Consider the following 8,137-nt stretch of genomic DNA (forward strand, 5'->3'; position numbering starts at 1 on the left):
GCTATAAAAATAGATGTGATTTGACATATATCCTATAAGTAATCAAGCTTCAAAATGCCAGCTTATGCATTCATAATATGACTCAAAATTAACATCATGAAAATCATATCATTAATTTGTGCTAAGTAGAACATTAAACAATTGACCTAACCAATCCTTAGTGTCAACTTCAAGAAAAGCAAACATATACACTCTTACATAAGAATGTTTTATGTATAAACATACACTGTTTACTTGATACCACAAGAAAAGTTAATGTTCAGTGTAGTCCTCATCTGTAAAAATAAAAACAACCTAATTGTTCATCAAAAAAGATATGGATAAACCAAAAAAATCTGCTGAATGGATCTATGCAAGATGGTCAATAAGAAGCAGCTGCAGTCTGCAGCACTCACAGAGAGGAATGAAAGGGGCAAGTGAATTCAACACCTCCAACTGAAATATCCACATTCTTTTTTTTTTTTTTTTCTGACTCATGCTGTTTTTATATTTATATGACTTATAATTTTACAATTTTGGAAATTCCATTTTAAAATTATGTACCTGTGTAATATAAGTAGTTAATTATAAATGTATACCTTTGGATTTCTCTCTCTCTGTCTCTCTCTCTCTTTTTTTTTTTAATTAAATTTTAAGTTCTAGGGTACATGTGCACAACGTGCAGGTTTGTTACATATGTATACATGTGCCTTGTTGGTGTGCTGCACCTATTAACTCGTCATTTACATTCGGTATATCTTCTAATGCTATCCCTCCCCCCACCCCCTCCCCACAATAGGAGCCGGTGTGTGATGCTCCCCTTCCCATGTCTAAGTGATCACATTGTTCAATTCCCACCTATGAGTGAGAACATGCGGTATTTGGTTTTCTGTTCTTGTGATAGTTTGCTGAGAATGATGGTTTCCAGCTGCATCCATGTCCCTACAAAGGACACAAACTCATCCTTTTTTATGGCTGCATAGTATTCCATGGTGTATATGTGTCACATTTTCTTAATCTAGTCTGTCACTGATGGACATCTGGGTTGATTCCAAGTCTTTGCTATTGTGAATAGTGCTGCAATAAACATATGTGTGCATGTGTCTTTATAGCAGCATGACTTATAATCCTTTGGGTATATCCCCAGTAATGGGATGGCTGGGTCAAATGGTGTTTCTAGTTCTAGATCCTTGAGGAATCGCCACACTGTTTTCCACAATGGTGGAACTAGTTTACATTCCCACCAACAGTGTAAAAGTGTTCCTATTTCTCCACATCCTCTCCAGCACCTGTTGGTTCCTGATTTTTTAATGATTGCCATTCTAACTGGTGCGAGATGTATCTCATTGTGGTTTTGATTTGCATTTCTCTAATGGCCAGTGATGAAGAGCATTTTTTCATGTGTCTGTTGGCTGTATGAATGTCTTCTTTTGAGAAGTGTCTGTTCATATCCTTTGCCCCCTTTTTGATGGTGTCGTTTGTTTTTTTCTTGTAAATTTGATTGAGTTCTTTGTAGATTCTGGATATTAGCCCTTTGTCAGATGAGTAGATTGCAAAAATTTTCTCCCATTCTGTAGGTTGCCTGTTCACTCTGATGATAGTTCCTTTTGCTGTGCAGAAGCTCTTTAGTTTAATTAGATCCCATTTGTCAATTTTGGCTTTTGTTGCCGTTGCTTTTGGTGTTTTAGACATGAAGTCCTTGCCCATGCCTGTGTCCTGAATGGTATTACCTAGGTTTTCTTCTAGGGTTTTTATGGTTTTAGGTCTAACATTTAAATCTCTAATGCATCTTGAATTAATTTTTGTATAAGGAGTAAGGAAAGGATCCAGTTTCAGCTTTCTACTCATGGCTAGCCAATTTTCCCAGCACCATTTATTAAATAGGGAATCCTTTCCCCATTTCTTGTTTTTGTCAGGTTTGCCAAAGATCAGATGGCTGTAGATGTGTGGTATTATTTCTGAGGGCTCTGTTCTGTTCCATTGGTCTATATCTCTGTTTGGTACCAGTACCATGCTGTTTTGGTTACTGTAGCCTTGTAGTATAGTTTGACATCAGGTAGCGTGATGCCTCCAGCTTTGTTCTTTTAGCTTAGGATTGTCTTGGCAATGCGAGGTTTTTTTTGGTTCCATATGAACTTTAAAGCAGTTTTTTCCAATTCTGTGAAGAAAGTCATTGGTAGCTTAATGGGGATGGCATTGGATCTATAAATCACCTTGGGCAGTATGGCCATTTTCACGATATTGATTCTTCCTATCCAAGAGCATGGTATATTCTTCCATTTGTTTGTGTCCTCTTTTATTTCACTGAGCAGTGGTTTGTATTTCTCCTTGAAGAGGTCCTTTACATCCCTTGTAAGTTGGATTCCTAGGTATTTTATTCTCTTTGAAGCAGTTGTGAATGGAAGTTCATTCATGATTTGGCTCTCTGTTTGTCTGTTACTGGCGTATAAGAATGCTTGTGATTTTTGCACATTGATTTTGTATCCTGAGACTTTGCTGAAGTTGCTTATCAGCTTAAGGAGATTTTGGGCTGAGATGATGGGGTTTTCTAAATATACAATCATGTCATCTGCAAACAGGGACAATTTGACTTCTTCTTTTCCTAACTGAATATGCTTTATTTCTTTCTCTTGCCTGATTGCCCTAGCCAGAACTTCCAACACTATGTTGAATAGGAGTGGTGAGAGAGGGCATCCCTGTCTTGTGCCAATTTTCAAAGGGAATGCTTCCAATTTTTGCCCATTCAGTATGATATTGGCTGTGGGTTTGTCATAAATAGCTCTTATTATTTTGAGATACGTTACATCAATACCAAATTTATTGAGCGTTTTTAGCATGAAGGGCTGTTGAATTTTGTCGAAGGCCTTTTCTGCATCTATTGAGATAATCACGTGGTTTTTGTCTTTGGTTCTGTTTATATGCTGGATTATGTTTATTGATTTGCGTATGTTGAACCAGCCTTGCATCCCAGGGATGAAGTCCACTTGATCATGGTGGATAAGCTTTTGGATGTGCTGCTTGATTCAGTTTGCCAGTATTTTATTGAGAATTTTTGCATCGATGTTCATCAGGGAATATCCACATTCTTACACTGGGACTAACCAAGCAAATAATGTGACTCATGGAGAACAAAGAAAAGCTTTGGAGTGGGTAGAGCAGGCCAAACTGGGAGCAACACAGAGCCAAAGGAGCACCCACCCCAGCCCCAAGGAAATTGATGAGTGATTGTGTGATCCTGCATGGGAAACCACACTTCTCCCACGGATCTTTGCAACTCACAGATCAGGAGATCCCCTCATGAGCCCATGCCACTGTGGCCTTGGGTCTTATATGCAAAGCTGTGTGGAGGCTTGGCAGAGCAGCTGCTCAGGCACATACAAGCATTTTACATATTCTGGCCCGGGGATCGCTGGCAAGATGGGAAATCTGTCCATACATATCCCTAGAAAGGTGGCTGAATCCAAGGAGCCAAACAGTGTTGCTCCATGGATCCCACTTCCATGGCACCTCACAAGTTAAAACTCACTGGCTTGGAATCCCAGCCAGCCAACGACAGTGGGCTGGAGTCCATCTGAGACGGGTTTGAATTCCCAGGCAGTGGGGTGGTCACCATCTCTGCAGCTCAGTTGATTCAGCTCCTCCAGTTTGCCGGCTTTGGAGAATACAGGCAGTCCAAATGGGGAAGGATCCCCTCAATGCAGCACACCTGCTCTACCAAAAAGCAGCCAGTCTACTTATTTGGGTGGGTCCCTGATTCCATTATTCCTTACTGGGTAATACCTCCCAGTGGGGGTTCCAGCTACATCTTAATGCAGGCCAGCAATAAGCCAGTACCCCCCTGGGATAGAGCTTCCAGAGGAAGAAGCTGGCTGCCATCTTTGTTCTTTTGCAGGATTCACTGGTGATACCTCCAGGTACAAGAGAAACCAGCAAAACTAGGGTCCAGAGCAGATCCCCAGCAAACCACAGTAGCCCTAGGGTACAGTGGCCTATTAAAAGAAAAACAAACAAATGGAAACAATAACAACAGCAGCAACAACAACAACAACAAACAGATAAACCTTATCAAAGGTCAGCAACCCCAAAGACTGAAGGTAGATAAGCCCACAAAGGTGAGAAAGCATCAATGCAAAAACGTTGAAAACTAAAAAAGCTAGATTGCCTTTTCTCCTCCAAATGACCACAACACCTCTCCAGCAAGGGCACAAAACTGAGCTGAGGCTGAGATGGCTGAATTGGCAGAAGTCAGCTCCAGAAGGTGGATAATACCAAACTTCACTGAGCTAAAGGAGCTAAAAAGAAGCAAAGAATCATGATAAAACAATACAGGAACTAACAGCCAGAATAGCCAGTTTAGAAAGGAACATAACGAACATGATGGGACTGAAAGACACAACATGAGAACTTCACAATGCAACCACAAATATTAACAGCAGAATAGACCAAAGGGAGGAAAGAATCTCAGAGATCCAAGACTATCTTTCTGAAATAAGAGAGGCAGACAAGAATAGAGGAAAAAAAGAATGAAAAGGAACAAACAAACCCTCCAAGAAATATGGGATTATGTAAAGAGACCAAACCTATGACCGATTGGGGTACCTGAAAGAGACAGGAAGAATGGAACCAAGTTGGAAAACATACTTCAGGGTATCACCCAGAAGAATTTCCCCAACCTAGCAAGACAGGCCAACATTCAATTTCAGAAAATCCAGAGAACCTCAGTAAAATAGTCCATGAGAAAATCAGTCCCAAGACACACAATCATCAGATTCTTCAAGGTCAAAATGAAATAAAAGACATTAAGGGAAGCCAGAGAGAAGGGCCAGGTCATTTACAAAGGGAAACTCATCAGACTAACAGTGGACCTCTCAGAAGAAACCCTACAAGCCAAAAGAGATTGGGAGCCAATACTCAATGTTCTTAAAGAAAATAATTTTCAACCCACAATTTCATATCTAGCCATACTAAGCTTTATAAGTGAAAAAGAAATAAGACCCTTTTCAGACAAGCAAATGCTGAAGGAATTCATCACCGCTAGGCCTACCTTGCAAGAGAACCTGAAGGAAGTACTCGATATAGAAAGGAAAAACCATTACCAGCCACTACAAAAGCACACAGAAGTACACAGAGCAGTGACACTATGAAGCAATCACAGAAACAAGTCTGCAAAATAATGAGCTAGCATCATGATGACAGGATCAAATTCACACATGAAAATATTAACCTTAAAAGTAAATGGGCTAAATTCTCTATTAAAAGACACAGAATAAGCTGGATAAAGAGCGAAGACACATCTGTATGTTGTCTTCAAGAGACCCATCTCATATGCAAAGACACACATAGGTTCAAAATAAAGGGATGGAGGAAAATTTACCAAACAAATGGAAAACAGAAAAAAGTGCATTAGTTTCAGTAGAAATGGTGGCACCTCTTCTTTGTCCCTCTGGTAGGGGTTGCAATCCTAGTTTCTGGTAAAGTGAGCCTTAAACCAACGAAGGTCAAAAAAGACAAAGTAAGGCATTACATAATGGTAAAGAATGATAAGAAGAGCTAACAAGAAGAGCCAACTATCCTAAATATACATGCATCCAATACATGAGCACCCAGATTCATAAGTTCTTTCTTTAAAGAACTTGCTTTATGAATTCATAAAAGAAGACATCTACAAAGAGACTTAGACTCCCAAACAATAATAGTGGGAGACTTTAACACCCCACTGACAATATTAGAGAAATCATTAAGACAAAAACTTAATGAAGATATTGAGGACCTGAACTCAGGTCTGGATAAAATAGATCTGATAGATATATACAGGACTCTCAACCCAAATTCAACACAATATACATTCTTCTCATTTCTACATGGCACTTACTCTGAAATTGATCACATAATCAGAAGTAAAACACTCCTCAGCATTGCAAAAGAACTGAAGTCATAACAAACAGTCTCTCAGACCACGACACAATCAAACTAGAACTCAAGACTGAGAAATTAACTCAAAACCACACAACTATATGGAAATTAAACAACCTGCTCCTGAATGACTCTTGGGTAAATGATGAAATTAAGGCAGAAATCAAGAAGTTCACCAAAACTAATGAGAACAAAGAGACAACGTACCAGAATCTCTGGGATGCAACTAAAGCAGTGATAAGAGGGAAATTTATAGCATTAAATACCCACATCAAAAAGTTAGAAAGATCTCAACTTAACAACCTAACATCTCAACTAAAAGAACTAGAAAACCAAAACAAGCAAACCCCAAAGCTAGTAGAAGACAATAAATAACTAAGATCAGAGAGGAACTGAAGAAGATACACACACACACACAAAAAAAAAAAACTTCAAAAACTCAAAAAATCCAGGAAGTGTTTTTTTGAAAAAAGGAATAACATAGATAAACTATTAGCTAGACTAATAATGAAGAAAAGAGAGAAGAATCAAATAAACACACTCAGAAATGATAAGGGAGGTATCAACACTGACTCAACCCTACAGAAATACAACCAACCATCCGAGAATGCTATAAACACCCCTCTGCACATAAACTAGAAAATGTACAAGAAATGCATAAATTCCTGGACATATACACCCTCCCAAGGCTGAACCAGGGACAAACTGAGTCCCTGAATAAACCAATAATGAGTTCTGAAATTCAGGCAGTATTAAATAGCCTACCAACCAAAAAAACAAAACCCCAGGACAGACAGATTCACAACTGAATTCTACCAGAGGTACAAAGAAGAGCTGGCACCATTTCTACTGAAACTAATCCAAAAAATGGAAAAGGAGGCACTCCTTTCCAACTTGTTCTATCAGACTACCACCATCCTGATGCCAAAACCTGGCAGAGATATAACAAAAAGAAGAAAAGGTTGGGCCAATATCCCTGATGAACATTGATAGAAAACTCCTCAATAAAATACTGGAAAACTGAATTCAGCAGCAAATCAAAAAGCTTTTCCATCATGATCAAGGTGGTTTCATCCCCAGGATTCAAGGTTGGTTCAACATATGCAAATCAATAAATGTGATTTATGATATAAACAGAACGAAAGACAGGAAACACATGATTATCTCGATGCAGAAAAGGCCTTCAATAAAATTCAACATCCCTTCATGTTAAAAACTCTCAATAGACTAAGTACTGAGGGAACATACCTCAAAATAATGAGAGCCATATATGACAAACCCACAGCCAATATCATACTGAATGGGCAAAAGCTGGAAGCATTCCCCTTGAAAACTGGCACAAGACAAGGATGTCCATTCTCACTACTCCTATTCAACACAGTATTGGAAGTTCTGGCCGGGCAATCAGGCAAGAGAAAAAAATTAAGCCTATTCAAATAGGAAGAGAAGATGTCAAATTATCTTTGTTTGTAGATGACATGATCCTATATCTAGAAAACCCCATTGTATTAGCCCAAAAGCTAATTAAGTTGATAAGCAACTTCAGCAAAGCCTCAGGATATAAACTCAAAGTGCAAAAATCACTAGCATTCCTGTATACCAACAACAGGCAAGCAGAAAGCCAAATCATGAATAAACTTCCATTCACAGTAACTACAAAAAGAATAAAATGCCTAGAAATACATCTAGAAGGGAAGGGAAGGACCTCTTCAAGGAGAACTACAAACCACTGCTCAAATAAATCAGAGGCCACAAACAAATGGAGAAATAGTCTATGCTCATAGATAGGAAGAATCAATACTGCAAAAACGGCCATACAGCCAAAGTAATTTAAAGATTCAATGTTATTCCCATTAAACTACCATTGACATTCTTACCAAATAAGAAAAAAACATATTAAAATTCATATGAAACCAAAAATGAGCCAAGTAACCAGGACAATCCTAAGCAAAAAGAACAAAGCTGGAGGGATCACACTAACCAACTTCAAACTAAATTACAAGACTATAGCAACCAAAGCCTCATGGTACTGGCACCAGGACAGACACATAGATCAATGGAATGGAAAAGAGAACTCAGAAATAAGACCCCACATCTACAACCATCTGATCTTCAATAAACTTGACAAAAGCAAGGAATGGGGAAAGGACTCCCTATTAATAAATGATGCTGGGAGTGCTGGCTATCCATATGCAGAAAATTGAAACTGAACCCCTTCCTTACACTTTATACAAAAGGTAACTCA

Source organism: Rhinopithecus roxellana, chromosome 9, assembly GCF_007565055.1.
Source record: "Rhinopithecus roxellana isolate Shanxi Qingling chromosome 9, ASM756505v1, whole genome shotgun sequence".
Taxonomy (NCBI): domain Eukaryota; kingdom Metazoa; phylum Chordata; class Mammalia; order Primates; family Cercopithecidae; genus Rhinopithecus; species Rhinopithecus roxellana.